Genomic DNA, 25,250 nt, shown 5'->3' with positions numbered 1-25,250 from the left:
ACGAAGACCCATTGCCTTACCAGAAGCTCTCTTGGGGCTTTTCAAAAAGGTATTATGGGTTGCGTGGTTCCTCACGGTCTGAAAGTTACGACGTTCTCTATGTACTATAGTCTTGCGAAACAACCAAAAAAAAAAAAAAGGGGGGGGGGGGAGGGAGGGATGCAACACGAGGACTTCCCGGGAGGTCACCCATCCTAGTACTACTCTCGCCCAAGCACGCTTAACTGCGGAGTTCTGATGGGATCCGGTGCATTAGTGCTGGTATGATCGCATCAGTTAGTATATCCCATGCAATCGCATATATACTTTTTTGAAAACTGAATGGATCATTCGATGTGGGTCCCACTTGATATGCGGACCGGTTTAGTCACCTTGGACGTGCTTCCAACGTCCAAAAACAAGTGATAACCATGTCCAAACACTGTTTTGGAGCCGTAACTAATTGTGTCGGGATCACAAAAAAACATCTCAACTGCCTTCAAACGTCAAAATCTGCCCTCGAGAATGGTCCAATGGTACGAAGACCCATTGCCTTACCAGAAGCTCTCTTGGGGCTTTTCAAAAAGGTATTATGGGTTGCGTGGTTCCTCACGGTCTGAAAGTTACGACGTTCTCTATGTACTATAGTCTTGCGAAACAACCAAAAAAAAAAAAAAGGGGGGGGGGGGAGGGAGGGATGCAACACGAGGACTTCCCGGGAGGTCACCCATCCTAGTACTACTCTCGCCCAAGCACGCTTGACTGCAGAGTTCTGATGGGATCCGGTGCATTAGTGCTGGTATGATCGCATCCGTTAGTATATCCCATGCAATCGCATATATACTTTTTTGAAAACTGAATGGATCATTCGATGTGGGTCCCACTTGATATGCGGACCGGTTTAGTCACCTTGGACGTGCTTCCACCGTCCAAAAACAAGCGATAACCATGTCCAAACACTGTTTTGGAGCCGTAACTAATTGTGTCGGGATCACAAAAAAACATCTCAACTGCCTTCAAACGTCAAAATCTGCCCTCGAGAATGGTCCAATGGTACGAAGACCCATTGCCTTACCAGAAGCTCTCTTGGGGCTTTTCAAAAAGGTATTATGGGTTGCGTGGTTCCTCACGGTCTGAAAGTTACGACGTTCTCTATGTACTATAGTCTTGCGAAACAACCAAAAAAATAAAAAAGGGGGGGGGGGGAGGGAGGGATGCAACACGAGGACTTCCCGGGAGGTCACCTATCCTAGTACTACTCTCGCCCAAGCACGCTTAACTGCAGAGTTCTGATGGGATCCGGTGCATTAGTGCTGGTATGATCGCATCCGTTAGTATATCCCATGCAATCGCATATATCCTTTTTTGAAAACTGAATGGATCATTCGATGTGGGTCCCACTTGATATGCGGACCGGTTTAGTCACCTTGGACGTGCTTCCACCGTCCAAAAACAAGCGATAACCATGTCCAAACACTGTTTTGGAGCCGTAACTAATTGTGTCGGGATCACAAAAAAACATCTCAACTGCCTTCAAACGTCAAAATCTGCCCTCGAGAATGGTCCAATGGTACGAAGACCCATTGCCTTACCAGAAGCTCTCTTGGGGCTTTTCAAAAAGGTATTATGGGTTGCGTGGTTCCTCACGGTCTGAAAGTTACGACGTTCTCTATGTACTATAGTCTTGCGAAACAACCAAAAAAAAAAAAAAGGGGGGGGGGGAGGGAGGGATGCAACACGAGGACTTCCCGGGAGGTCACCCATCCTAGTACTACTCTCGCCCAAGCACGCTTAACTGCGGAGTTCTGATGGGATCCGGTGCATTAGTGCTGGTATGATCGCATCAGTTAGTATATCCCATGCAATCGCATATATACTTTTTTGAAAACTGAATGGATCATTCGATGTGGGTCCCACTTGATATGCGGACCGGTTTAGTCACCTTGGACGTGCTTCCAACGTCCAAAAACAAGCGATAACCATGTCCAAACACTGTTTTGGAGCCGTAACTAATTGTGTCGGGATCACAAAAAAACATCTCAACTGCCTTCAAACGTCAAAATCTGCCCTCGAGAATGGTCCAATGGTACGAAGACCCATTGCCTTACCAGAAGCTCTCTTGGGGCTTTTCAAAAAGGTATTATGGGTTGCGTGGTTCCTCACGGTCTGAAAGTTACGACGTTCTCTATGTACTATAGTCTTGCGAAACAACCAAAAAAAAAAAAAAGGGGGGGGGGGGAGGGAGGGATGCAACACGAGGACTTCCCGGGAGGTCACCCATCCTAGTACTACTCTCGCCCAAGCACGCTTGACTGCAGAGTTCTGATGGGATCCGGTGCATTAGTGCTGGTATGATCGCATCCGTTAGTATATCCCATGCAATCGCATATATACTTTTTTGAAAACTGAATGGATCATTCGATGTGGGTCCCACTTGATATGCGGACCGGTTTAGTCACCTTGGACGTGCTTCCACCGTCCAAAAACAAGCGATAACCATGTCCAAACACTGTTTTGGAGCCGTAACTAATTGTGTCGGGATCACAAAAAAACATCTCAACTGCCTTCAAACGTCAAAATCTGCCCTCGAGAATGGTCCAATGGTACGAAGACCCATTGCCTTACCAGAAGCTCTCTTGGGGCTTTTCAAAAAGGTATTATGGGTTGCGTGGTTCCTCACGGTCTGAAAGTTACGACGTTCTCTATGTACTATAGTCTTGCGAAACAACCAAAAAAATAAAAAAGGGGGGGGGGGGAGGGAGGGATGCAACACGAGGACTTCCCGGGAGGTCACCTATCCTAGTACTACTCTCGCCCAAGCACGCTTAACTGCAGAGTTCTGATGGGATCCGGTGCATTAGTGCTGGTATGATCGCATCCGTTAGTATATCCCATGCAATCGCATATATCCTTTTTTGAAAACTGAATGGATCATTCGATGTGGGTCCCACTTGATATGCGGACCGGTTTAGTCACCTTGGACGTGCTTCCACCGTCCAAAAACAAGCGATAACCATGTCCAAACACTGTTTTGGAGCCGTAACTAATTGTGTCGGGATCACAAAAAAACATCTCAACTGCCTTCAAACGTCAAAATCTGCCCTCGAGAATGGTCCAATGGTACGAAGACCCATTGCCTTACCAGAAGCTCTCTTGGGGCTTTTCAAAAAGGTATTATGGGTTGCGTGGTTCCTCACGGTCTGAAAGTTACGACGTTCTCTATGTACTATAGTCTTGCGAAACAACCAAAAAAAAAAAGAAGGAGGGGGGGGGAGGGAGGGATGCAACACGAGGACTTCCCGGGAGGTCACCCATCCTAGTACTACTCTCGCCCAAGCACGCTTGACTGCAGAGTTCTGATGGGATCCGGTGCATTAGTGCTGGTATGATCGCATCCGTTAGTATATCCCATGCAATCGCATATATACTTTTTTGAAAACTGAATGGATCATTCGATGTGGGTCCCACTTGATATGCGGACCGGTTTAGTCACCTTGGACGTGCTTCCACCGTCCAAAAACAAGCGATAACCATGTCCAAACACTGTTTTGGAGCCGTAACTAATTGTGTCGGGATCACAAAAAAACATCTCAACTGCCTTCAAACGTCAAAATCTGCCCTCGAGAATGGTCCAATGGTACGAAGACCCATTGCCTTACCAGAAGCTCTCTTGGGGCTTTTCAAAAAGGTATTATGGGTTGCGTGGTTCCTCACGGTCTGAAAGTTACGACGTTCTCTATGTACTATAGTCTTGCGAAACAACCAAAAAAAAAAAAAAGGGGGGGGGGGAGGGAGGGATGCAACACGAGGACTTCCCGGGAGGTCACCCATCCTAGTACTACTCTCGCCCAAGCACGCTTGACTGCAGAGTTCTGATGGGATCCGGTGCATTAGTGCTGGTATGATCGCATCCGTTAGTATATCCCATGCAATCGCATATATACTTTTTTGAAAACTGAATGGATCATTCGATGTGGGTCCCACTTGATATGCGGACCGGTTTAGTCACCTTGGACGTGCTTCCACCGTCCAAAAACAAGCGATAACCATGTCCAAACACTGTTTTGGAGCCGTAACTAATTGTGTCGGGATCACAAAAAAACATCTCAACTGCCTTCAAACGTCAAAATCTGCCCTCGAGAATGGTCCAATGGTACGAAGACCCATTGCCTTACCAGAAGCTCTCTTGGGGCTTTTCAAAAAGGTATTATGGGTTGCGTGGTTCCTCACGGTCTGAAAGTTACGACGTTCTCTATGTACTATAGTCTTGCGAAACAACCAAAAAAAAAAAAAAGGGGGGGGGGGGAGGGAGGGATGCAACACGAGGACTTCCCGGGAGGTCACCCATCCTAGTACTACTCTCGCCCAAGCACGCTTGACTGCAGAGTTCTGATGGGATCCGGTGCATTAGTGCTGGTATGATCGCATCCGTTAGTATATCCCATGCAATCGCATATATACTTTTTTGAAAACTGAATGGATCATTCGATGTGGGTCCCACTTGATATGCGGACCGGTTTAGTCACCTTGGACGTGCTTCCACCGTCCAAAAACAAGCGATAACCATGTCCAAACACTGTTTTGGAGCCGTAACTAATTGTGTCGGGATCACAAAAAAACATCTCAACTGCCTTCAAACGTCAAAATCTGCCCTCGAGAATGGTCCAATGGTACGAAGACCCATTGCCTTACCAGAAGCTCTCTTGGGGCTTTTCAAAAAGGTATTATGGGTTGCGTGGTTCCTCACGGTCTGAAAGTTACGACGTTCTCTATGTACTATAGTCTTGCGAAACAACCAAAAAAATAAAAAAGGGGGGGGGGAGGGAGGGATGCAACACGAGGACTTCCCGGGAGGTCACCTATCCTAGTACTACTCTCGCCCAAGCACGCTTAACTGCAGAGTTCTGATGGGATCCGGTGCATTAGTGCTGGTATGATCGCATCCGTTAGTATATCCCATGCAATCGCATATATCCTTTTTTGAAAACTGAATGGATCATTCGATGTGGGTCCCACTTGATATGCGGACCGGTTTAGTCACCTTGGACGTGCTTCCACCGTCCAAAAACAAGCGATAACCATGTCCAAACACTGTTTTGGAGCCGTAACTAATTGTGTCGGGATCACAAAAAAACATCTCAACTGCCTTCAAACGTCAAAATCTGCCCTCGAGAATGGTCCAATGGTACGAAGACCCATTGCCTTACCAGAAGCTCTCTTGGGGCTTTTCAAAAAGGTATTATGGGTTGCGTGGTTCCTCACGGTCTGAAAGTTACGACGTTCTCTATGTACTATAGTCTTGCGAAACAACCAAAAAAAAAAAGAAGGAGGGGGGGGGAGGGAGGGATGCAACACGAGGACTTCCCGGGAGGTCACCCATCCTAGTACTACTCTCGCCCAAGCACGCTTGACTGCAGAGTTCTGATGGGATCCGGTGCATTAGTGCTGGTATGATCGCATCCGTTAGTATATCCCATGCAATCGCATATATACTTTTTTGAAAACTGAATGGATCATTCGATGTGGGTCCCACTTGATATGCGGACCGGTTTAGTCACCTTGGACGTGCTTCCACCGTCCAAAAACAAGCGATAACCATGTCCAAACACTGTTTTGGAGCCGTAACTAATTGTGTCGGGATCACAAAAAAACATCTCAACTGCCTTCAAACGTCAAAATCTGCCCTCGAGAATGGTCCAATGGTACGAAGACCCATTGCCTTACCAGAAGCTCTCTTGGGGCTTTTCAAAAAGGTATTATGGGTTGCGTGGTTCCTCACGGTCTGAAAGTTACGACGTTCTCTATGTACTATAGTCTTGCGAAACAACCAAAAAAAAAAAAAAGGGGGGGGGGGGAGGGAGGGATGCAACACGAGGACTTCCCGGGAGGTCACCCATCCTAGTACTACTCTCGCCCAAGCACGCTTGACTGCAGAGTTCTGATGGGATCCGGTGCATTAGTGCTGGTATGATCGCATCCGTTAGTATATCCCATGCAATCGCATATATACTTTTTTGAAAACTGAATGGATCATTCGATGTGGGTCCCACTTGATATGCGGACCGGTTTAGTCACCTTGGACGTGCTTCCACCGTCCAAAAACAAGCGATAACCATGTCCAAACACTGTTTTGGAGCCGTAACTAATTGTGTCGGGATCACAAAAAAACATCTCAACTGCCTTCAAACGTCAAAATCTGCCCTCGAGAATGGTCCAATGGTACGAAGACCCATTGCCTTACCAGAAGCTCTCTTGGGGCTTTTCAAAAAGGTATTATGGGTTGCGTGGTTCCTCACGGTCTGAAAGTTACGACGTTCTCTATGTACTATAGTCTTGCGAAACAACCAAAAAAATAAAAAAGGGGGGGGGGGAGGGAGGGATGCAACACGAGGACTTCCCGGGAGGTCACCTATCCTAGTACTACTCTCGCCCAAGCACGCTTAACTGCAGAGTTCTGATGGGATCCGGTGCATTAGTGCTGGTATGATCGCATCCGTTAGTATATCCCATGCAATCGCATATATCCTTTTTTGAAAACTGAATGGATCATTCGATGTGGGTCCCACTTGATATGCGGACCGGTTTAGTCACCTTGGACGTGCTTCCACCGTCCAAAAACAAGCGATAACCATGTCCAAACACTGTTTTGGAGCCGTAACTAATTGTGTCGGGATCACAAAAAAACATCTCAACTGCCTTCAAACGTCAAAATCTGCCCTCGAGAATGGTCCAATGGTACGAAGACCCATTGCCTTACCAGAAGCTCTCTTGGGGCTTTTCAAAAAGGTATTATGGGTTGCGTGGTTCCTCACGGTCTGAAAGTTACGACGTTCTCTATGTACTATAGTCTTGCGAAACAACCAAAAAAAAAAAAAAGGGGGGGGGGGGGGAGGGAGGGATGCAACACGAGGACTTCCCGGGAGGTCACCCATCCTAGTACTACTCTCGCCCAAGCACGCTTAACTGCGGAGTTCTGATGGGATCCGGTGCATTAGTGCTGGTATGATCGCATCAGTTAGTATATCCCATGCAATCGCATATATACTTTTTTGAAAACTGAATGGATCATTCGATGTGGGTCCCACTTGATATGCGGACCGGTTTAGTCACCTTGGACGTGCTTCCAACGTCCAAAAACAAGTGATAACCATGTCCAAACACTGTTTTGGAGCCGTAACTAATTGTGTCGGGATCACAAAAAAACATCTCAACTGCCTTCAAACGTCAAAATCTGCCCTCGAGAATGGTCCAATGGTACGAAGACCCATTGCCTTACCAGAAGCTCTCTTGGGGCTTTTCAAAAAGGTATTATGGGTTGCGTGGTTCCTCACGGTCTGAAAGTTACGACGTTCTCTATGTACTATAGTCTTGCGAAACAACCAAAAAAAAAAAGAAGGAGGGGGGGGGAGGGAGGGATGCAACACGAGGACTTCCCGGGAGGTCACCCATCCTAGTACTACTCTCGCCCAAGCACGCTTAACTGCGGAGTTCTGATGGGATCCGGTGCATTAGTGCTGGTATGATCGCATCAGTTAGTATATCCCATGCAATCGCATATATACTTTTTTGAAAACTGAATGGATCATTCGATGTGGGTCCCACTTGATATGCGGACCGGTTTAGTCACCTTGGACGTGCTTCCAACGTCCAAAAACAAGTGATAACCATGTCCAAACACTGTTTTGGAGCCGTAACTAATTGTGTCGGGATCACAAAAAAACATCTCAACTGCCTTCAAACGTCAAAATCTGCCCTCGAGAATGGTCCAATGGTACGAAGACCCATTGCCTTACCAGAAGCTCTCTTGGGGCTTTTCAAAAAGGTATTATGGGTTGCGTGGTTCCTCACGGTCTGAAAGTTACGACGTTCTCTATGTACTATAGTCTTGCGAAACAACCAAAAAAAAAAAAAAGGGGGGGGGGGGGAGGGAGGGATGCAACACGAGGACTTCCCGGGAGGTCACCCATCCTAGTACTACTCTCGCCCAAGCACGCTTGACTGCAGAGTTCTGATGGGATCCGGTGCATTAGTGCTGGTATGATCGCATCCGTTAGTATATCCCATGCAATCGCATATATACTTTTTTGAAAACTGAATGGATCATTCGATGTGGGTCCCACTTGATATGCGGACCGGTTTAGTCACCTTGGACGTGCTTCCACCGTCCAAAAACAAGCGATAACCATGTCCAAACACTGTTTTGGAGCCGTAACTAATTGTGTCGGGATCACAAAAAAACATCTCAACTGCCTTCAAATGTCAAAATCTGCCCTCGAGAATGGTCCAATGGTACGAAGACCCATTGCCTTACCAGAAGCTCTCTTGGGGCTTTTCAAAAAGGTATTATGGGTTGCGTGGTTCCTCACGGTCTGAAAGTTACGACGTTCTCTATGTACTATAGTCTTGCGAAACAACCAAAAAAAAAAAAAAGGGGGGGGGGGGAGGGAGGGATGCAACACGAGGACTTCCCGGGAGGTCACCCATCCTAGTACTACTCTCGCCCAAGCACGCTTGACTGCAGAGTTCTGATGGGATCCGGTGCATTAGTGCTGGTATGATCGCATCCGTTAGTATATCCCATGCAATCGCATATATACTTTTTTGAAAACTGAATGGATCATTCGATGTGGGTCCCACTTGATATGCGGACCGGTTTAGTCACCTTGGACGTGCTTCCACCGTCCAAAAACAAGCGATAACCATGTCCAAACACTGTTTTGGAGCCGTAACTAATTGTGTCGGGATCACAAAAAAACATCTCAACTGCCTTCAAACGTCAAAATCTGCCCTCGAGAATGGTCCAATGGTACGAAGACCCATTGCCTTACCAGAAGCTCTCTTGGGGCTTTTCAAAAAGGTATTATGGGTTGCGTGGTTCCTCACGGTCTGAAAGTTACGACGTTCTCTATGTACTATAGTCTTGCGAAACAACCAAAAAAAAAAAAAAGGGGGGGGGGGGGGGAGGGAGGGATGCAACACGAGGACTTCCCGGGAGGTCACCCATCCTAGTACTACTCTCGCCCAAGCACGCTTAACTGCGGAGTTCTGATGGGATCCGGTGCATTAGTGCTGGTATGATCGCATCAGTTAGTATATCCCATGCAATCGCATATATACTTTTTTGAAAACTGAATGGATCATTCGATGTGGGTCCCACTTGATATGCGGACCGGTTTAGTCACCTTGGACGTGCTTCCACCGTCCAAAAACAAGCGATAACCATGTCCAAACACTGTTTTGGAGCCGTAACTAATTGTGTCGGGATCACAAAAAAACATCTCAACTGCCTTCAAACGTCAAAATCTGCCCTCGAGAATGGTCCAATGGTACGAAGACCCATTGCCTTACCAGAAGCTCTCTTGGGGCTTTTCAAAAAGGTATTATGGGTTGCGTGGTTCCTCACGGTCTGAAAGTTACGACGTTCTCTATGTACTATAGTCTTGCGAAACAACCAAAAAAATAAAAAAGGGGGGGGGGGAGGGAGGGATGCAACACGAGGACTTCCCGGGAGGTCACCTATCCTAGTACTACTCTCGCCCAAGCACGCTTAACTGCAGAGTTCTGATGGGATCCGGTGCATTAGTGCTGGTATGATCGCATCCGTTAGTATATCCCATGCAATCGCATATATCCTTTTTTGAAAACTGAATGGATCATTCGATGTGGGTCCCACTTGATATGCGGACCGGTTTAGTCACCTTGGACGTGCTTCCACCGTCCAAAAACAAGCGATAACCATGTCCAAACACTGTTTTGGAGCCGTAACTAATTGTGTCGGGATCACAAAAAAACATCTCAACTGCCTTCAAACGTCAAAATCTGCCCTCGAGAATGGTCCAATGGTACGAAGACCCATTGCCTTACCAGAAGCTCTCTTGGGGCTTTTCAAAAAGGTATTATGGGTTGCGTGGTTCCTCACGGTCTGAAAGTTACGACGTTCTCTATGTACTATAGTCTTGCGAAACAACCAAAAAAAAAAAAAAGGGGGGGGGGGGGGGAGGGAGGGATGCAACACGAGGACTTCCCGGGAGGTCACCCATCCTAGTACTACTCTCGCCCAAGCACGCTTAACTGCGGAGTTCTGATGGGATCCGGTGCATTAGTGCTGGTATGATCGCATCAGTTAGTATATCCCATGCAATCGCATATATACTTTTTTGAAAACTGAATGGATCATTCGATGTGGGTCCCACTTGATATGCGGACCGGTTTAGTCACCTTGGACGTGCTTCCAACGTCCAAAAACAAGTGATAACCATGTCCAAACACTGTTTTGGAGCCGTAACTAATTGTGTCGGGATCACAAAAAAACATCTCAACTGCCTTCAAACGTCAAAATCTGCCCTCGAGAATGGTCCAATGGTACGAAGACCCATTGCCTTACCAGAAGCTCTCTTGGGGCTTTTCAAAAAGGTATTATGGGTTGCGTGGTTCCTCACGGTCTGAAAGTTACGACGTTCTCTATGTACTATAGTCTTGCGAAACAACCAAAAAAAAAAAGAAGGAGGGGGGGGGGGAGGGAGGGATGCAACACGAGGACTTCCCGGGAGGTCACCCATCCTAGTACTACTCTCGCCCAAGCACGCTTAACTGCGGAGTTCTGATGGGATCCGGTGCATTAGTGCTGGTATGATCGCATCAGTTAGTATATCCCATGCAATCGCATATATACTTTTTTGAAAACTGAATGGATCATTCGATGTGGGTCCCACTTGATATGCGGACCGGTTTAGTCACCTTGGACGTGCTTCCAACGTCCAAAAACAAGTGATAACCATGTCCAAACACTGTTTTGGAGCCGTAACTAATTGTGTCGGGATCACAAAAAAACATCTCAACTGCCTTCAAACGTCAAAATCTGCCCTCGAGAATGGTCCAATGGTACGAAGACCCATTGCCTTACCAGAAGCTCTCTTGGGGCTTTTCAAAAAGGTATTATGGGTTGCGTGGTTCCTCACGGTCTGAAAGTTACGACGTTCTCTATGTACTATAGTCTTGCGAAACAACCAAAAAAAAAAAAAAGGGGGGGGGGGGGAGGGAGGGATGCAACACGAGGACTTCCCGGGAGGTCACCCATCCTAGTACTACTCTCGCCCAAGCACGCTTGACTGCAGAGTTCTGATGGGATCCGGTGCATTAGTGCTGGTATGATCGCATCCGTTAGTATATCCCATGCAATCGCATATATACTTTTTTGAAAACTGAATGGATCATTCGATGTGGGTCCCACTTGATATGCGGACCGGTTTAGTCACCTTGGACGTGCTTCCACCGTCCAAAAACAAGCGATAACCATGTCCAAACACTGTTTTGGAGCCGTAACTAATTGTGTCGGGATCACAAAAAAACATCTCAACTGCCTTCAAATGTCAAAATCTGCCCTCGAGAATGGTCCAATGGTACGAAGACCCATTGCCTTACCAGAAGCTCTCTTGGGGCTTTTCAAAAAGGTATTATGGGTTGCGTGGTTCCTCACGGTCTGAAAGTTACGACGTTCTCTATGTACTATAGTCTTGCGAAACAACCAAAAAAAAAAAAAAGGGGGGGGGGGGAGGGAGGGATGCAACACGAGGACTTCCCGGGAGGTCACCCATCCTAGTACTACTCTCGCCCAAGCACGCTTGACTGCAGAGTTCTGATGGGATCCGGTGCATTAGTGCTGGTATGATCGCATCCGTTAGTATATCCCATGCAATCGCATATATACTTTTTTGAAAACTGAATGGATCATTCGATGTGGGTCCCACTTGATATGCGGACCGGTTTAGTCACCTTGGACGTGCTTCCACCGTCCAAAAACAAGCGATAACCATGTCCAAACACTGTTTTGGAGCCGTAACTAATTGTGTCGGGATCACAAAAAAACATCTCAACTGCCTTCAAACGTCAAAATCTGCCCTCGAGAATGGTCCAATGGTACGAAGACCCATTGCCTTACCAGAAGCTCTCTTGGGGCTTTTCAAAAAGGTATTATGGGTTGCGTGGTTCCTCACGGTCTGAAAGTTACGACGTTCTCTATGTACTATAGTCTTGCGAAACAACCAAAAAAAAAAAAAAGGGGGGGGGGGGGGGGAGGGAGGGATGCAACACGAGGACTTCCCGGGAGGTCACCCATCCTAGTACTACTCTCGCCCAAGCACGCTTAACTGCGGAGTTCTGATGGGATCCGGTGCATTAGTGCTGGTATGATCGCATCAGTTAGTATATCCCATGCAATCGCATATATACTTTTTTGAAAACTGAATGGATCATTCGATGTGGGTCCCACTTGATATGCGGACCGGTTTAGTCACCTTGGACGTGCTTCCACCGTCCAAAAACAAGCGATAACCATGTCCAAACACTGTTTTGGAGCCGTAACTAATTGTGTCGGGATCACAAAAAAACATCTCAACTGCCTTCAAACGTCAAAATCTGCCCTCGAGAATGGTCCAATGGTACGAAGACCCATTGCCTTACCAGAAGCTCTCTTGGGGCTTTTCAAAAAGGTATTATGGGTTGCGTGGTTCCTCACGGTCTGAAAGTTACGACGTTCTCTATGTACTATAGTCTTGCGAAACAACCAAAAAAAAAAAAAAGGGGGGGGGGGAGGGAGGGATGCAACACGAGGACTTCCCGGGAGGTCACCCATCCTAGTACTACTCTCGCCCAAGCACGCTTGACTGCAGAGTTCTGATGGGATCCGGTGCATTAGTGCTGGTATGATCGCATCCGTTAGTATATCCCATGCAATCGCATATATACTTTTTTGAAAACTGAATGGATCATTCGATGTGGGTCCCACTTGATATGCGGACCGGTTTAGTCACCTTGGACGTGCTTCCACCGTCCAAAAACAAGCGATAACCATGTCCAAACACTGTTTTGGAGCCGTAACTAATTGTGTCGGGATCACAAAAAAACATCTCAACTGCCTTCAAACGTCAAAATCTGCCCTCGAGAATGGTCCAATGGTACGAAGACCCATTGCCTTACCAGAAGCTCTCTTGGGGCTTTTCAAAAAGGTATTATGGGTTGCGTGGTTCCTCACGGTCTGAAAGTTACGACGTTCTCTATGTACTATAGTCTTGCGAAACAACCAAAAAAAAAAAAAAGGGGGGGGGGGGGGAGGGAGGGATGCAACACGAGGACTTCCCGGGAGGTCACCCATCCTAGTACTACTCTCGCCCAAGCACGCTTAACTGCGGAGTTCTGATGGGATCCGGTGCATTAGTGCTGGTATGATCGCATCAGTTAGTATATCCCATGCAATCGCATATATACTTTTTTGAAAACTGAATGGATCATTCGATGTGGGTCCCACTTGATATGCGGACCGGTTTAGTCACCTTGGACGTGCTTCCAACGTCCAAAAACAAGTGATAACCATGTCCAAACACTGTTTTGGAGCCGTAACTAATTGTGTCGGGATCACAAAAAAACATCTCAACTGCCTTCAAACGTCAAAATCTGCCCTCGAGAATGGTCCAATGGTACGAAGACCCATTGCCTTACCAGAAGCTCTCTTGGGGCTTTTCAAAAAGGTATTATGGGTTGCGTGGTTCCTCACGGTCTGAAAGTTACGACGTTCTCTATGTACTATAGTCTTGCGAAACAACCAAAAAAAAAAAGAAGGAGGGGGGGGGAGGGAGGGATGCAACACGAGGACTTCCCGGGAGGTCACCCATCCTAGTACTACTCTCGCCCAAGCACGCTTAACTGCGGAGTTCTGATGGGATCCGGTGCATTAGTGCTGGTATGATCGCATCAGTTAGTATATCCCATGCAATCGCATATATACTTTTTTGAAAACTGAATGGATCATTCGATGTGGGTCCCACTTGATATGCGGACCGGTTTAGTCACCTTGGACGTGCTTCCAACGTCCAAAAACAAGTGATAACCATGTCCAAACACTGTTTTGGAGCCGTAACTAATTGTGTCGGGATCACAAAAAAACATCTCAACTGCCTTCAAACGTCAAAATCTGCCCTCGAGAATGGTCCAATGGTACGAAGACCCATTGCCTTACCAGAAGCTCTCTTGGGGCTTTTCAAAAAGGTATTATGGGTTGCGTGGTTCCTCACCGTCTGAAAGTTACGACGTTCTCTATGTACTATAGTCTTGCGAAACAACCAAAAAAAAAAAAAAGGGGGGGGGGGAGGGAGGGATGCAACACGAGGACTTCCCGGGAGGTCACCCATCCTAGTACTACTCTCGCCCAAGCACGCTTGACTGCAGAGTTCTGATGGGATCCGGTGCATTAGTGCTGGTATGATCGCATCCGTTAGTATATCCCATGCAATCGCATATATACTTTTTTGAAAACTGAATGGATCATTCGATGTGGGTCCCACTTGATATGCGGACCGGTTTAGTCACCTTGGACGTGCTTCCACCGTCCAAAAACAAGCGATAACCATGTCCAAACACTGTTTTGGAGCCGTAACTAATTGTGTCGGGATCACAAAAAAACATCTCAACTGCCTTCAAACGTCAAAATCTGCCCTCGAGAATGGTCCAATGGTACGAAGACCCATTGCCTTACCAGAAGCTCTCTTGGGGCTTTTCAAAAAGGTATTATGGGTTGCGTGGTTCCTCACGGTCTGAAAGTTACGACGTTCTCTATGTACTATAGTCTTGCGAAACAACCAAAAAAAAAAAAAAGGGGGGGGGGAGGGAGGGATGCAACACGAGGACTTCCCGGGAGGTCACCCATCCTAGTACTACTCTCGCCCAAGCACGCTTAACTGCAGAGTTCTGATGGGATCCGGTGCATTAGTGCTGGTATGATCGCATCCGTTAGTATATCCCATGCAATCGCATATATCCTTTTTTGAAAACTGAATGGATCATTCGATGTGGGTCCCACTTGATATGCGGACCGGTTTAGTCACCTTGGACGTGCTTCCACCGTCCAAAAACAAGCGATAACCATGTCCAAACACTGTTTTGGAGCCGTAACTAATTGTGTCGGGATCACAAAAAAACATCTCAACTGCCTTCAAACGTCAAAATCTGCCCTCGAGAATGGTCCAATGGTACGAAGACCCATTGCCTTACCAGAAGCTCTCTTGGGGCTTTTCAAAAAGGTATTATGGGTTGCGTGGTTCCTCACGGTCTGAAAGTTACGACGTTCTCTATGTACTATAGTCTTGCGAAACAACCAAAAAAAAAAAAAAGGGGGGGGGGGGGGAGGGAGGGATGCAACACGAGGACTTCCCGGGAGGTCACCCATCCTAGTACTACTCTCGCCCAAGCACGCTTAACTGCGGAGTTCTGATGGGATCCGGTGCATTAGTGCTGGTATGATCGCATCAGTTAGTATATCCCATGCAATCGCATATATACTTTTTTGAAAACTGAATGGATCATTCGATGTGGGTCCCACTTGATATGCGGACCGGTTTAGTCACCTTGGACGTGCTTCCAACGTCCAAAAACAAGTGATAACCATGTCCAAACACTGTTTTGGAGCCGTAACTAATTGTGTCGGGATCACAAAAAAACATCTCAACTGCCTTCAAACGTCAAAATCTGCCCTCGAGAATGGTCCAATGGTACGAAGACCCATTGCCTTACCAGAAGCTCTCTTGGGGCTTTTCAAAAAGGTATTATGGGTTGCGTGGTTCCTCACGGTCTGAAAGTTACGACGTTCTCTATGTACTATAGTCTTGCGAAACAACCAAAAAAAAAAAGAAGGAGGGGGGGGGAGGGAGGGATGCAACACGAGGACTTCCCGGGAGGTCACCCATCCTAGTACTACTCTCGCCCAAGCACGCTTAACTGCGGAGTTCTGATGGGATCCGGTCCATTAGTGCTGGTATGATCGCATCAGTTAGTATATCCCATGCAATCGCATATATACTTTTTTGAAAACTGAATGGATCATTCGATGTGGGTCCCACTTGATATGCGGACCGGTTTAGTCACCTTGGACGTGCTTCCACCGTCCAAAAACAAGCAATAACCATGTCCAAACACTGTTTTGGAGCCGTAACTAATTGTGTCGGGATCACAAAAAAACATCTCAACTGCCTTCAAACGTCAAAATCTGCTCTCGAGAATGGTCCAATGGTACGAAGACCCATTGCCTTACCAGAAGCTCTCTTGGGGCTTTTCAAAAAGGTATTATGGGTTGCGTGGTTCCTCACGGTCTGAAAGTTACGACGTTCTCTATGTACTATAGTCTTGCGAAACAACCAAAAAAAAAAAAAAGGGGGGGGGGGGGAGGGAGGGATGCAACACGAGGACTTCCCGGGAGGTCACCCATCCTAGTACTACTCTCGCCCAAGCACGCTTGACTGCAGAGTTCTGATGGGATCCGGTGCATTAGTGCTGGTATGATCGCATCCGTTAGTATATCCCATGCAATCGCATATATCCTTTTTTGAAAACTGAATGGATCATTCGATGTGGGTCCCACTTGATATGCGGACCGGTTTAGTCACCTTGGACGTGCTTCCACCGTCCAAAAACAAGCGATAACCATGTCCAAACACTGTTTTGGAGCCGTAACTAATTGTGTCGGGATCACAAAAAAACATCTCAACTGCCTTCAAACGTCAAAATCTGCCCTCGAGAATGGTCCAATGGTACGAAGACCCATTGCCTTACCAGAAGCTCTCTTGGGGCTTTTCAAAAAGGTATTATGGGTTGCGTGGTTCCTCACGGTCTGAAAGTTACGACGTTCTCTATGTACTATAGTCTTGCGAAACAACCAAAAAAAAAAAGAAGGAGGGGGGGGGGAGGGAGGGATGCAACACGAGGACTTCCCGGGAGGTCACCCATCCTAGTACTACTCTCGCCCAAGCACGCTTAACTGCGGAGTTCTGATGGGATCCGGTCCATTAGTGCTGGTATGATCGCATCAGTTAGTATATCCCATGCAATCGCATATATACTTTTTTGAAAACTGAATGGATCATTCGATGTGGGTCCCACTTGATATGCGGACCGGTTTAGTCACCTTGGACGTGCTTCCACCGTCCAAAAACAAGCAATAACCATGTCCAAACACTGTTTTGGAGCCGTAACTAATTGTGTCGGGATCACAAAAAAACATCTCAACTGCCTTCAAACGTCAAAATCTGCTCTCGAGAATGGTCCAATGGTACGAAGACCCATTGCCTTACCAGAAGCTCTCTTGGGGCTTTTCAAAAAGGTATTATGGGTTGCGTGGTTCCTCACGGTCTGAAAGTTACGACGTTCTCTATGTACTATAGTCTTGCGAAACAACCAAAAAAAAAAAAAAGGGGGGGGGGGGAGGGAGGGATGCAACACGAGGACTTCCCGGGAGGTCACCCATCCTAGTACTACTCTCGCCCAAGCACGCTTGACTGCAGAGTTCTGATGGGATCCGGTGCATTAGTGCTGGTATGATCGCATCCGTTAGTATATCCCATGCAATCGCATATATCCTTTTTTGAAAACTGAATGGATCATTCGATGTGGGTCCCACTTGATATGCGGACCGGTTTAGTCACCTTGGACGTGCTTCCACCGTCCAAAAACAAGCGATAACCATGTCCAAACACTGTTTTGGAGCCGTAACTAATTGTGTCGGGATCACAAAAAAACATCTCAACTGCCTTCAAACGTCAAAATCTGCCCTCGAGAATGGTCCAATGGTACGAAGACCCATTGCCTTACCAGAAGCTCTCTTGGGGCTTTTCAAAAAGGTATTATGGGTTGCGTGGTTCCTCACGGTCTGAAAGTTACGACGTTCTCTATGTACTATAGTCTTGCGAAACAACCAAAAAAAAAAAAAAGGGGGGGGGGGGGAGGGAGGGATGCAACACGAGGACTTCCCGGGAGGTCACCCATCCTAGTACTACTCTCGCCCAAGCACGCTTAACTGCGGAGTTCTGATGGGATCCGGTGCATTAGTGCTGGTATGATCGCATCAGTTAGTATATCCCATGCAATCGCATATATACTTTTTTGAAAACTGAATGGATCATTCGATGTGGGTCCCACTTGATATGCGGACCGGTTTAGTCACCTTGGACGTGCTTCCAACGTCCAAAAACAAGTGATAACCATGTCCAAACACTGTTTTGGAGCCGTAACTAATTGTGTCGGGATCACAAAAAAACATCTCAACTGCCTTCAAACGTCAAAATCTGCCCTCGAGAATGGTCCAATGGTACGAAGACCCATTGCCTTACCAGAAGCTCTCTTGGGGCTTTTCAAAAAGGTATTATGGGTTGCGTGGTTCCTCACGGTCTGAAAGTTACGACGTTCTCTATGTACTATAGTCTTGCGAAACAACCAAAAAAAAAAAAAAGGGGGGGGGGAGGGAGGGATGCAACACGAGGACTTCCCGGGAGGTCACCCATCCTAGTACTACTCTCGCCCAAGCACGCTTAACTGCGGAGTTCTGATGGGATCCGGTGCATTAGTGCTGGTATGATCGCATCAGTTAGTATATCCCATGCAATCGCATATATACTTTTTTGAAAACTGAATGGATCATTCGATGTGGGTCCCACTTGATATGCGGACCGGTTTAGTCACCTTGGACGTGCTTCCAACGTCCAAAAACAAGTGATAACCATGTCCAAACACTGTTTTGGAGCCGTAACTAATTGTGTCGGGATCACAAAAAAACATCTCAACTGCCTTCAAACGTCAAAATCTGCCCTCGAGAATGGTCCAATGGTACGAAGACCCATTGCCTTACCAGAAGCTCTCTTGGGGCTTTTCAAAAAGGTATTATGGGTTGCGTGGTTCCTCACGGTCTGAAAGTTACGACGTTCTCTATGTACTATAGTCTTGCGAAACAACCAAAAAAAAAAAAAAGGGGGGGGGGGGAGGGAGGGATGCAACACGAGGACTTCCCGGGAGGTCACCCATCCTAGTACTACTCTCGCCCAAGCACACTTAACTGCGGAGTTCTGATGGGATCCGGTGCATTAGTGCTGGTATGATCGCATCAGTTAGTATATCCCATGCAATCGCATATATACTTTTTTGAAAACTGAATGGATCATTCGATGTGGGTCCCACTTGATATGCGGACCGGTTTAGTCACCTTGGACGTGCTTCCAACGTCCAAAAACAAGTGATAACCATGTCCAAACACTGTTTTGGAGCCGTAACTAATTGTGTCGGGATCACAAAAAAACATCTCAACTGCCTTCAAACGTCAAAATCTGCCCTCGAGAATGGTCCAATGGTACGAAGACCCATTGCCTTACCAGAAGCTCTCTTGGGGCTTTTCAAAAAGGTATTATGGGTTGCGTGGTTCCTCACGGTCTGAAAGTTACGACGTTCTCTATGTACTATAGTCTTGCGAAACAACCAAAAAAAAAAAGAAGGAGGGGGGGGGGAGGGAGGGATGCAACACGAGGACTTCCCGGGAGGTCACCCATCCTAGTACTACTCTCGCCCAAGCACGCTTAACTGCGGAGTTCTGATGGGATCCGGTCCATTAGTGCTGGTATGATCGCATCAGTTAGTATATCCCATGCAATCGCATATATACTTTTTTGAAAACTGAATGGATCATTCGATGTGGGTCCCACTTGATATGCGGACCGGTTTAGTCACCTTGGACGTGCTTCCACCGTCCAAAAACAAGCAATAACCATGTCCAAACACTGTTTTGGAGCCGTAACTAATTGTGTCGGGATCACAAAAAAACATCTCAACTGCCTTCAAACGTCAAAATCTGCTCTCGAGAATGGTCCAATGGTACGAAGACCCATTGCCTTACCAGAAGCTCTCTTGGGGCTTTTCAAAAAGGTATTATGGGTTGCGTGGTTCCTCACGGTCTGAAAGTTACGACGTTCTCTATGTACTATAGTCTTGCGAAACAACCAAAAAAAAAAAAAAGGGGGGGGGGGGAGGGAGGGATGCAACACGAGGACTTCCCGGGAGGTCACCCATCCTAGTACTACTCTCGCCCAAGCACGCTTGACTGCAGAGTTCTGATGGGATCCGGTGCATTAGTGCTGGTATGATCGCATCCGTTAGTATATCCCATGCAATCGCATATATCCTTTTTTGAAAACTGAATGGATCATTCGATGTGGGTCCCACTTGATATGCGGACCGGTTTAGTCACCTTGGACGTGCTTCCACCGTCCAAAAACAAGCGATAACCATGTCCAAACACTGTTTTGGAGCCGTAACTAATTGTGTCGGGATCACAAAAAAACATCTCAACTGCCTTCAAACGTCAAAATCTGCCCTCGAGAATGGTCCAATGGTACGAAGACCCATTGCCTTACCAGAAGCTCTCTTGGGGCTTTTCAAAAAGGTATTATGGGTTGCGTGGTTCCTCACGGTCTGAAAGTTACGACGTTCTCTATGTACTATAGTCTTGCGAAACAACCAAAAAAAAAAAAAAGGGGGGGGGGGGGGGGGGAGGGAGGGATGCAACACGAGGACTTCCCGGGAGGTCACCCATCCTAGTACTACTCTCGCCCAAGCACGCTTAACTGCGGAGTTCTGATGGGATCCGGTGCATTAGTGCTGGTATGATCGCATCAGTTAGTATATCCCATGCAATCGCATATATACTTTTTTGAAAACTGAATGGATCATTCGATGTGGGTCCCACTTGATATGCGGACCGGTTTAGTCACCTTGGACGTGCTTCCAACGTCCAAAAACAAGTGATAACCATGTCCAAACACTGTTTTGGAGCCGTAACTAATTGTGTCGGGATCACAAAAAAACATCTCAACTGCCTTCAAACGTCAAAATCTGCCCTCGAGAATGGTCCAATGGTACGAAGACCCATTGCCTTACCAGAAGCTCTCTTGGGGCTTTTCAAAAAGGTATTATGGGTTGCGTGGTTCCTCACGGTCTGAAAGTTACGACGTTCTCTATGTACTATAGTCTTGCGAAACAACCAAAAAAAAAAAAAAGGGGGGGGGGGGAGGGAGGGATGCAACACGAGGACTTCCCGGGAGGTCACCCATCCTAGTACTACTCTCGCCCAAGCACGCTTAACTGCGGAGTTCTGATGGGATCCGGTGCATTAGTGCTGGTATGATCGCATCAGTTAGTATATCCCATGCAATCGCATATATACTTTTTTGAAAACTGAATGGATCATTCGATGTGGGTCCCACTTGATATGCGGACCGGTTTAGTCACCTTGGACGTGCTTCCACCGTCCAAAAACAAGCAATAACCATGTCCAAACACTGTTTTGGAGCCGTAACTAATTGTGTCGGGATCACAAAAAAACATCTCAACTGCCTTCAAACGTCAAAATCTGCTCTCGAGAATGGTCCAATGGTACGAAGACCCATTGCCTTACCAGAAGCTCTCTTGGGGCTTTTCAAAAAGGTATTATGGGTTGCGTGGTTCCTCACGGTCTGAAAGTTACGACGTTCTCTATGTACTATAGTCTTGCGAAACAACCAAAAAAAAAAAAAAGGGGGGGGGGGAGGGAGGGATGCAACACGAGGACTTCCCGGGAGGTCACCCATCCTAGTACTACTCTCGCCCAAGCACGCTTGACTGCAGAGTTCTGATGGGATCCGGTGCATTAGTGCTGGTATGATCGCATCCGTTAGTATATCCCATGCAATCGCATATATCCTTTTTTGAAAACTGAATGGATCATTCGATGTGGGTCCCACTTGATATGCGGACCGGTTTAGTCACCTTGGACGTGCTTCCACCGTCCAAAAACAAGCGATAACCATGTCCAAACACTGTTTTGGAGCCGTAACTAATTGTGTCGGGATCACAAAAAAACATCTCAACTGCCTTCAAACGTCAAAATCTGCCCTCGAGAATGGTCCAATGGTACGAAGACCCATTGCCTTACCAGAAGCTCTCTTGGGGCTTTTCAAAAAGGTATTATGGGTTGCGTGGTTCCTCACGGTCTGAAAGTTACGACGTTCTCTATGTACTATAGTCTTGCGAAACAACCAAAAAAAAAAAAAAGGGGGGGGGGGGGAGGGAGGGATGCAACACGAGGACTTCCCGGGAGGTCACCCATCCTAGTACTACTCTCGCCCAAGCACGCTTAACTGCGGAGTTCTGATGGGATCCGGTGCATTAGTGCTGGTATGATCGCATCAGTTAGTATATCCCATGCAATCGCATATATACTTTTTTGAAAACTGAATGGATCATTCGATGTGGGTCCCACTTGATATGCGGACCGGTTTAGTCACCTTGGACGTGCTTCCAACGTCCAAAAACAAGTGATAACCATGTCCAAACACTGTTTTGGAGCCGTAACTAATTGTGTCGGGATCACAAAAAAACATCTCAACTGCCTTCAAACGTCAAAATCTGCCCTCGAGAATGGTCCAATGGTACGAAGACCCATTGCCTTACCAGAAGCTCTCTTGGGGCTTTTCAAAAAGGTATTATGGGTTGCGTGGTTCCTCACGGTCTGAAAGTTACGACGTTCTCTATGTACTATAGTCTTGCGAAACAACCAAAAAAAAAAAAAAGGGGGGGGGGAGGGAGGGATGCAACACGAGGACTTCCCGGGAGGTCACCCATCCTAGTACTACTCTCGCCCAAGCACGCTTAACTGCGGAGTTCTGATGGGATCCGGTGCATTAGTGCTGGTATGATCGCATCAGTTAGTATATCCCATGCAATCGCATATATACTTTTTTGAAAACTGAATGGATCATTCGATGTGGGTCCCACTTGATATGCGGACCGGTTTAGTCACCTTGGACGTGCTTCCAACGTCCAAAAACAAGTGATAACCATGTCCAAACACTGTTTTGGAGCCGTAACTAATTGTGTCGGGATCACAAAAAAACATCTCAACTGCCTTCAAACGTCAAAATCTGCCCTCGAGAATGGTCCAATGGTACGAAGACCCATTGCCTTACCAGAAGCTCTCTTGGGGCTTTTCAAAAAGGTATTATGGGTTGCGTGGTTCCTCACGGTCTGAAAGTTACGACGTTCTCTATGTACTATAGTCTTGCGAAACAACCAAAAAAAAAAAAAAGGGGGGGGGGGGGAGGGAGGGATGCAACACGAGGACTTCCCGGGAGGTCACCCATCCTAGTACTACTCTCGCCCAAGCACACTTAACTGCGGAGTTCTGATGGGATCCGGTGCATTAGTGCTGGTATGATCGCATCAGTTAGTATATCCCATGCAATCGCATATATACTTTTTTGAAAACTGAATGGATCATTCGATGTGGGTCCCACTTGATATGCGGACCGGTTTAGTCACCTTGGACGTGCTTCCAACGTCCAAAAACAAGTGATAACCATGTCCAAACACTGTTTTGGAGCCGTAACTAATTGTGTCGGGATCACAAAAAAACATCTCAACTGCCTTCAAACGTCAAAATCTGCCCTCGAGAATGGTCCAATGGTACGAAGACCCATTGCCTTACCAGAAGCTCTCTTGGGGCTTTTCAAAAAGGTATTATGGGTTGCGTGGTTCCTCACGGTCTGAAAGTTACGACGTTCTCTATGTACTATAGTCTTGCGAAACAACCAAAAAAAAAAAGAAGGAGGGGGGGGGAGGGAGGGATGCAACACGAGGACTTCCCGGGAGGTCACCCATCCTAGTACTACTCTCGCCCAAGCACGCTTAACTGCGGAGTTCTGATGGGATCCGGTCCATTAGTGCTGGTATGATCGCATCAGTTAGTATATCCCATGCAATCGCATATATACTTTTTTGAAAACTGAATGGATCATTCGATGTGGGTCCCACTTGATATGCGGACCGGTTTAGTCACCTTGGACGTGCTTCCACCGTCCAAAAACAAGCAATAACCATGTCCAAACACTGTTTTGGAGCCGTAACTAATTGTGTCGGGATCACAAAAAAACATCTCAACTGCCTTCAAACGTCAAAATCTGCTCTCGAGAATGGTCCAATGGTACGAAGACCCATTGCCTTACCAGAAGCTCTCTTGGGGCTTTTCAAAAAGGTATTATGGGTTGCGTGGTTCCTCACGGTCTGAAAGTTACGACGTTCTCTATGTACTATAGTCTTGCGAAACAACCAAAAAAAAAAAAAAGGGGGGGGGGGGAGGGAGGGATGCAACACGAGGACTTCCCGGGAGGTCACCCATCCTAGTACTACTCTCGCCCAAGCACGCTTGACTGCAGAGTTCTGATGGGATCCGGTGCATTAGTGCTGGTATGATCGCATCCGTTAGTATATCCCATGCAATCGCATATATCCTTTTTTGAAAACTGAATGGATCATTCGATGTGGGTCCCACTTGATATGCGGACCGGTTTAGTCACCTTGGACGTGCTTCCACCGTCCAAAAACAAGCGATAACCATGTCCAAACACTGTTTTGGAGCCGTAACTAATTGTGTCGGGATCACAAAAAAACATCTCAACTGCCTTCAAACGTCAAAATCTGCCCTCGAGAATGGTCCAATGGTACGAAGACCCATTGCCTTACCAGAAGCTCTCTTGGGGCTTTTCAAAAAGGTATTATGGGTTGCGTGGTTCCTCACGGTCTGAAAGTTACGACGTTCTCTATGTACTATAGTCTTGCGAAACAACCAAAAAAAAAAAAAAGGGGGGGGGGGGGGGGGGAGGGAGGGATGCAACACGAGGACTTCCCGGGAGGTCACCCATCCTAGTACTACTCTCGCCCAAGCACGCTTAACTGCGGAGTTCTGATGGGATCCGGTGCATTAGTGCTGGTATGATCGCATCAGTTAGTATATCCCATGCAATCGCATATATACTTTTTTGAAAACTGAATGGATCATTCGATGTGGGTCCCACTTGATATGCGGACCGGTTTAGTCACCTTGGACGTGCTTCCAACGTCCAAAAACAAGTGATAACCATGTCCAAACACTGTTTTGGAGCCGTAACTAATTGTGTCGGGATCACAAAAAAACATCTCAACTGCCTTCAAACGTCAAAATCTGCCCTCGAGAATGGTCCAATGGTACGAAGACCCATTGCCTTACCAGAAGCTCTCTTGGGGCTTTTCAAAAAGGTATTATGGGTTGCGTGGTTCCTCACGGTCTGAAAGTTACGACGTTCTCTATGTACTATAGTCTTGCGAAACAACCAAAAAAAAAAAAAAGGGGGGGGGGGAGGGAGGGATGCAACACGAGGACTTCCCGGGAGGTCACCCATCCTAGTACTACTCTCGCCCAAGCACGCTTAACTGCGGAGTTCTGATGGGATCCGGTGCATTAGTGCTGGTATGATCGCATCAGTTAGTATATCCCATGCAATCGCATATATACTTTTTTGAAAACTGAATGGATCATTCGATGTGGGTCCCACTTGATATGCGGACCGGTTTAGTCACCTTGGACGTGCTTCCAACGTCCAAAAACAAGTGATAACCAT

At 47.0% G+C, this 25,250-nt stretch overlaps 49 non-coding genes across 49 annotated transcripts; all 49 read right to left on the bottom strand.

The window, feature by feature from the left end:
• Positions 1 to 156: 156 nt before the first annotated feature.
• LOC147931745 (5S ribosomal RNA) lies at positions 157 to 275 on the bottom strand. The gene has a single exon (XR_015577060.1). It is a non-coding gene; the product is annotated as a 5S ribosomal RNA (ribosomal RNA).
• Positions 276 to 673: 398 nt separating this feature from the next.
• On the bottom strand, positions 674 to 792 carry LOC147931744 (5S ribosomal RNA). The gene has a single exon (XR_015575804.1). It is a non-coding gene; the product is annotated as a 5S ribosomal RNA (ribosomal RNA).
• Positions 793 to 1,190: 398 nt separating this feature from the next.
• On the bottom strand, positions 1,191 to 1,309 carry LOC147931743 (5S ribosomal RNA). Its single transcript, XR_015576176.1, has one exon. It is a non-coding gene; the product is annotated as a 5S ribosomal RNA (ribosomal RNA).
• A 397-nt stretch (positions 1,310 to 1,706) lies between these two features.
• LOC147931742 (5S ribosomal RNA) lies at positions 1,707 to 1,825 on the bottom strand. The gene has a single exon (XR_015577059.1). It is a non-coding gene; the product is annotated as a 5S ribosomal RNA (ribosomal RNA).
• Positions 1,826 to 2,223: 398 nt separating this feature from the next.
• On the bottom strand, positions 2,224 to 2,342 carry LOC147931741 (5S ribosomal RNA). The gene has a single exon (XR_015575803.1). It is a non-coding gene; the product is annotated as a 5S ribosomal RNA (ribosomal RNA).
• A 398-nt stretch (positions 2,343 to 2,740) lies between these two features.
• LOC147931740 (5S ribosomal RNA) lies at positions 2,741 to 2,859 on the bottom strand. Its single transcript, XR_015576175.1, has one exon. It is a non-coding gene; the product is annotated as a 5S ribosomal RNA (ribosomal RNA).
• A 398-nt stretch (positions 2,860 to 3,257) lies between these two features.
• Positions 3,258 to 3,376, bottom strand: LOC147931739 (5S ribosomal RNA). The gene has a single exon (XR_015575802.1). It is a non-coding gene; the product is annotated as a 5S ribosomal RNA (ribosomal RNA).
• Positions 3,377 to 3,773: 397 nt separating this feature from the next.
• LOC147931738 (5S ribosomal RNA) lies at positions 3,774 to 3,892 on the bottom strand. Its single transcript, XR_015575801.1, has one exon. It is a non-coding gene; the product is annotated as a 5S ribosomal RNA (ribosomal RNA).
• A 398-nt stretch (positions 3,893 to 4,290) lies between these two features.
• On the bottom strand, positions 4,291 to 4,409 carry LOC147931737 (5S ribosomal RNA). The gene has a single exon (XR_015575800.1). It is a non-coding gene; the product is annotated as a 5S ribosomal RNA (ribosomal RNA).
• Positions 4,410 to 4,805: 396 nt separating this feature from the next.
• On the bottom strand, positions 4,806 to 4,924 carry LOC147931736 (5S ribosomal RNA). The gene has a single exon (XR_015576174.1). It is a non-coding gene; the product is annotated as a 5S ribosomal RNA (ribosomal RNA).
• Positions 4,925 to 5,322: 398 nt separating this feature from the next.
• On the bottom strand, positions 5,323 to 5,441 carry LOC147931735 (5S ribosomal RNA). Its single transcript, XR_015575798.1, has one exon. It is a non-coding gene; the product is annotated as a 5S ribosomal RNA (ribosomal RNA).
• Positions 5,442 to 5,839: 398 nt separating this feature from the next.
• LOC147931734 (5S ribosomal RNA) lies at positions 5,840 to 5,958 on the bottom strand. Its single transcript, XR_015575797.1, has one exon. It is a non-coding gene; the product is annotated as a 5S ribosomal RNA (ribosomal RNA).
• Positions 5,959 to 6,355: 397 nt separating this feature from the next.
• Positions 6,356 to 6,474, bottom strand: LOC147931733 (5S ribosomal RNA). Its single transcript, XR_015576173.1, has one exon. It is a non-coding gene; the product is annotated as a 5S ribosomal RNA (ribosomal RNA).
• A 400-nt stretch (positions 6,475 to 6,874) lies between these two features.
• LOC147931732 (5S ribosomal RNA) lies at positions 6,875 to 6,993 on the bottom strand. The gene has a single exon (XR_015577058.1). It is a non-coding gene; the product is annotated as a 5S ribosomal RNA (ribosomal RNA).
• Positions 6,994 to 7,391: 398 nt separating this feature from the next.
• On the bottom strand, positions 7,392 to 7,510 carry LOC147931731 (5S ribosomal RNA). Its single transcript, XR_015577057.1, has one exon. It is a non-coding gene; the product is annotated as a 5S ribosomal RNA (ribosomal RNA).
• A 399-nt stretch (positions 7,511 to 7,909) lies between these two features.
• LOC147931730 (5S ribosomal RNA) lies at positions 7,910 to 8,028 on the bottom strand. Its single transcript, XR_015575796.1, has one exon. It is a non-coding gene; the product is annotated as a 5S ribosomal RNA (ribosomal RNA).
• Positions 8,029 to 8,426: 398 nt separating this feature from the next.
• Positions 8,427 to 8,545, bottom strand: LOC147931729 (5S ribosomal RNA). Its single transcript, XR_015575795.1, has one exon. It is a non-coding gene; the product is annotated as a 5S ribosomal RNA (ribosomal RNA).
• Positions 8,546 to 8,946: 401 nt separating this feature from the next.
• LOC147931728 (5S ribosomal RNA) lies at positions 8,947 to 9,065 on the bottom strand. Its single transcript, XR_015577054.1, has one exon. It is a non-coding gene; the product is annotated as a 5S ribosomal RNA (ribosomal RNA).
• A 397-nt stretch (positions 9,066 to 9,462) lies between these two features.
• LOC147931727 (5S ribosomal RNA) lies at positions 9,463 to 9,581 on the bottom strand. The gene has a single exon (XR_015576171.1). It is a non-coding gene; the product is annotated as a 5S ribosomal RNA (ribosomal RNA).
• Positions 9,582 to 9,982: 401 nt separating this feature from the next.
• LOC147931726 (5S ribosomal RNA) lies at positions 9,983 to 10,101 on the bottom strand. Its single transcript, XR_015577053.1, has one exon. It is a non-coding gene; the product is annotated as a 5S ribosomal RNA (ribosomal RNA).
• A 400-nt stretch (positions 10,102 to 10,501) lies between these two features.
• On the bottom strand, positions 10,502 to 10,620 carry LOC147931725 (5S ribosomal RNA). The gene has a single exon (XR_015577052.1). It is a non-coding gene; the product is annotated as a 5S ribosomal RNA (ribosomal RNA).
• Positions 10,621 to 11,019: 399 nt separating this feature from the next.
• Positions 11,020 to 11,138, bottom strand: LOC147931724 (5S ribosomal RNA). Its single transcript, XR_015575794.1, has one exon. It is a non-coding gene; the product is annotated as a 5S ribosomal RNA (ribosomal RNA).
• Positions 11,139 to 11,536: 398 nt separating this feature from the next.
• On the bottom strand, positions 11,537 to 11,655 carry LOC147931723 (5S ribosomal RNA). Its single transcript, XR_015575792.1, has one exon. It is a non-coding gene; the product is annotated as a 5S ribosomal RNA (ribosomal RNA).
• A 402-nt stretch (positions 11,656 to 12,057) lies between these two features.
• On the bottom strand, positions 12,058 to 12,176 carry LOC147931722 (5S ribosomal RNA). Its single transcript, XR_015577051.1, has one exon. It is a non-coding gene; the product is annotated as a 5S ribosomal RNA (ribosomal RNA).
• A 397-nt stretch (positions 12,177 to 12,573) lies between these two features.
• On the bottom strand, positions 12,574 to 12,692 carry LOC147931721 (5S ribosomal RNA). Its single transcript, XR_015575791.1, has one exon. It is a non-coding gene; the product is annotated as a 5S ribosomal RNA (ribosomal RNA).
• A 400-nt stretch (positions 12,693 to 13,092) lies between these two features.
• Positions 13,093 to 13,211, bottom strand: LOC147931720 (5S ribosomal RNA). The gene has a single exon (XR_015577049.1). It is a non-coding gene; the product is annotated as a 5S ribosomal RNA (ribosomal RNA).
• Positions 13,212 to 13,609: 398 nt separating this feature from the next.
• Positions 13,610 to 13,728, bottom strand: LOC147931719 (5S ribosomal RNA). The gene has a single exon (XR_015577048.1). It is a non-coding gene; the product is annotated as a 5S ribosomal RNA (ribosomal RNA).
• Positions 13,729 to 14,125: 397 nt separating this feature from the next.
• On the bottom strand, positions 14,126 to 14,244 carry LOC147931718 (5S ribosomal RNA). The gene has a single exon (XR_015575790.1). It is a non-coding gene; the product is annotated as a 5S ribosomal RNA (ribosomal RNA).
• Positions 14,245 to 14,640: 396 nt separating this feature from the next.
• LOC147931717 (5S ribosomal RNA) lies at positions 14,641 to 14,759 on the bottom strand. Its single transcript, XR_015577012.1, has one exon. It is a non-coding gene; the product is annotated as a 5S ribosomal RNA (ribosomal RNA).
• Positions 14,760 to 15,159: 400 nt separating this feature from the next.
• On the bottom strand, positions 15,160 to 15,278 carry LOC147931716 (5S ribosomal RNA). The gene has a single exon (XR_015577047.1). It is a non-coding gene; the product is annotated as a 5S ribosomal RNA (ribosomal RNA).
• A 398-nt stretch (positions 15,279 to 15,676) lies between these two features.
• LOC147931715 (5S ribosomal RNA) lies at positions 15,677 to 15,795 on the bottom strand. The gene has a single exon (XR_015576226.1). It is a non-coding gene; the product is annotated as a 5S ribosomal RNA (ribosomal RNA).
• Positions 15,796 to 16,194: 399 nt separating this feature from the next.
• On the bottom strand, positions 16,195 to 16,313 carry LOC147931714 (5S ribosomal RNA). The gene has a single exon (XR_015575789.1). It is a non-coding gene; the product is annotated as a 5S ribosomal RNA (ribosomal RNA).
• A 399-nt stretch (positions 16,314 to 16,712) lies between these two features.
• LOC147931713 (5S ribosomal RNA) lies at positions 16,713 to 16,831 on the bottom strand. Its single transcript, XR_015576225.1, has one exon. It is a non-coding gene; the product is annotated as a 5S ribosomal RNA (ribosomal RNA).
• Positions 16,832 to 17,229: 398 nt separating this feature from the next.
• Positions 17,230 to 17,348, bottom strand: LOC147931712 (5S ribosomal RNA). The gene has a single exon (XR_015575788.1). It is a non-coding gene; the product is annotated as a 5S ribosomal RNA (ribosomal RNA).
• Positions 17,349 to 17,747: 399 nt separating this feature from the next.
• On the bottom strand, positions 17,748 to 17,866 carry LOC147931711 (5S ribosomal RNA). The gene has a single exon (XR_015577046.1). It is a non-coding gene; the product is annotated as a 5S ribosomal RNA (ribosomal RNA).
• Positions 17,867 to 18,262: 396 nt separating this feature from the next.
• LOC147931710 (5S ribosomal RNA) lies at positions 18,263 to 18,381 on the bottom strand. Its single transcript, XR_015577045.1, has one exon. It is a non-coding gene; the product is annotated as a 5S ribosomal RNA (ribosomal RNA).
• Positions 18,382 to 18,779: 398 nt separating this feature from the next.
• LOC147931709 (5S ribosomal RNA) lies at positions 18,780 to 18,898 on the bottom strand. Its single transcript, XR_015575761.1, has one exon. It is a non-coding gene; the product is annotated as a 5S ribosomal RNA (ribosomal RNA).
• A 399-nt stretch (positions 18,899 to 19,297) lies between these two features.
• Positions 19,298 to 19,416, bottom strand: LOC147931708 (5S ribosomal RNA). The gene has a single exon (XR_015576224.1). It is a non-coding gene; the product is annotated as a 5S ribosomal RNA (ribosomal RNA).
• Positions 19,417 to 19,814: 398 nt separating this feature from the next.
• LOC147931707 (5S ribosomal RNA) lies at positions 19,815 to 19,933 on the bottom strand. The gene has a single exon (XR_015575787.1). It is a non-coding gene; the product is annotated as a 5S ribosomal RNA (ribosomal RNA).
• A 404-nt stretch (positions 19,934 to 20,337) lies between these two features.
• Positions 20,338 to 20,456, bottom strand: LOC147931706 (5S ribosomal RNA). Its single transcript, XR_015577043.1, has one exon. It is a non-coding gene; the product is annotated as a 5S ribosomal RNA (ribosomal RNA).
• Positions 20,457 to 20,854: 398 nt separating this feature from the next.
• On the bottom strand, positions 20,855 to 20,973 carry LOC147931705 (5S ribosomal RNA). The gene has a single exon (XR_015577041.1). It is a non-coding gene; the product is annotated as a 5S ribosomal RNA (ribosomal RNA).
• Positions 20,974 to 21,370: 397 nt separating this feature from the next.
• LOC147931704 (5S ribosomal RNA) lies at positions 21,371 to 21,489 on the bottom strand. The gene has a single exon (XR_015575786.1). It is a non-coding gene; the product is annotated as a 5S ribosomal RNA (ribosomal RNA).
• A 399-nt stretch (positions 21,490 to 21,888) lies between these two features.
• On the bottom strand, positions 21,889 to 22,007 carry LOC147931703 (5S ribosomal RNA). Its single transcript, XR_015577040.1, has one exon. It is a non-coding gene; the product is annotated as a 5S ribosomal RNA (ribosomal RNA).
• A 396-nt stretch (positions 22,008 to 22,403) lies between these two features.
• Positions 22,404 to 22,522, bottom strand: LOC147931702 (5S ribosomal RNA). The gene has a single exon (XR_015577039.1). It is a non-coding gene; the product is annotated as a 5S ribosomal RNA (ribosomal RNA).
• Positions 22,523 to 22,921: 399 nt separating this feature from the next.
• Positions 22,922 to 23,040, bottom strand: LOC147931701 (5S ribosomal RNA). Its single transcript, XR_015575759.1, has one exon. It is a non-coding gene; the product is annotated as a 5S ribosomal RNA (ribosomal RNA).
• Positions 23,041 to 23,438: 398 nt separating this feature from the next.
• Positions 23,439 to 23,557, bottom strand: LOC147931700 (5S ribosomal RNA). Its single transcript, XR_015576223.1, has one exon. It is a non-coding gene; the product is annotated as a 5S ribosomal RNA (ribosomal RNA).
• Positions 23,558 to 23,955: 398 nt separating this feature from the next.
• LOC147931699 (5S ribosomal RNA) lies at positions 23,956 to 24,074 on the bottom strand. The gene has a single exon (XR_015575785.1). It is a non-coding gene; the product is annotated as a 5S ribosomal RNA (ribosomal RNA).
• Positions 24,075 to 24,478: 404 nt separating this feature from the next.
• LOC147931698 (5S ribosomal RNA) lies at positions 24,479 to 24,597 on the bottom strand. The gene has a single exon (XR_015577037.1). It is a non-coding gene; the product is annotated as a 5S ribosomal RNA (ribosomal RNA).
• Positions 24,598 to 24,994: 397 nt separating this feature from the next.
• On the bottom strand, positions 24,995 to 25,113 carry LOC147931697 (5S ribosomal RNA). Its single transcript, XR_015577036.1, has one exon. It is a non-coding gene; the product is annotated as a 5S ribosomal RNA (ribosomal RNA).
• Between the last annotated feature and the right edge of the window lie 137 nt (positions 25,114 to 25,250).

Source organism: Camelina sativa, chromosome 12 (assembly GCF_030686135.1).
Source record: "Camelina sativa cultivar CO46 ecotype springtype chromosome 12, ASM3068613v1".
NCBI classification, from domain to species: domain Eukaryota; kingdom Viridiplantae; phylum Streptophyta; class Magnoliopsida; order Brassicales; family Brassicaceae; genus Camelina; species Camelina sativa.
This window is presented reverse-complemented; position numbering and strand designations above follow the sequence as displayed.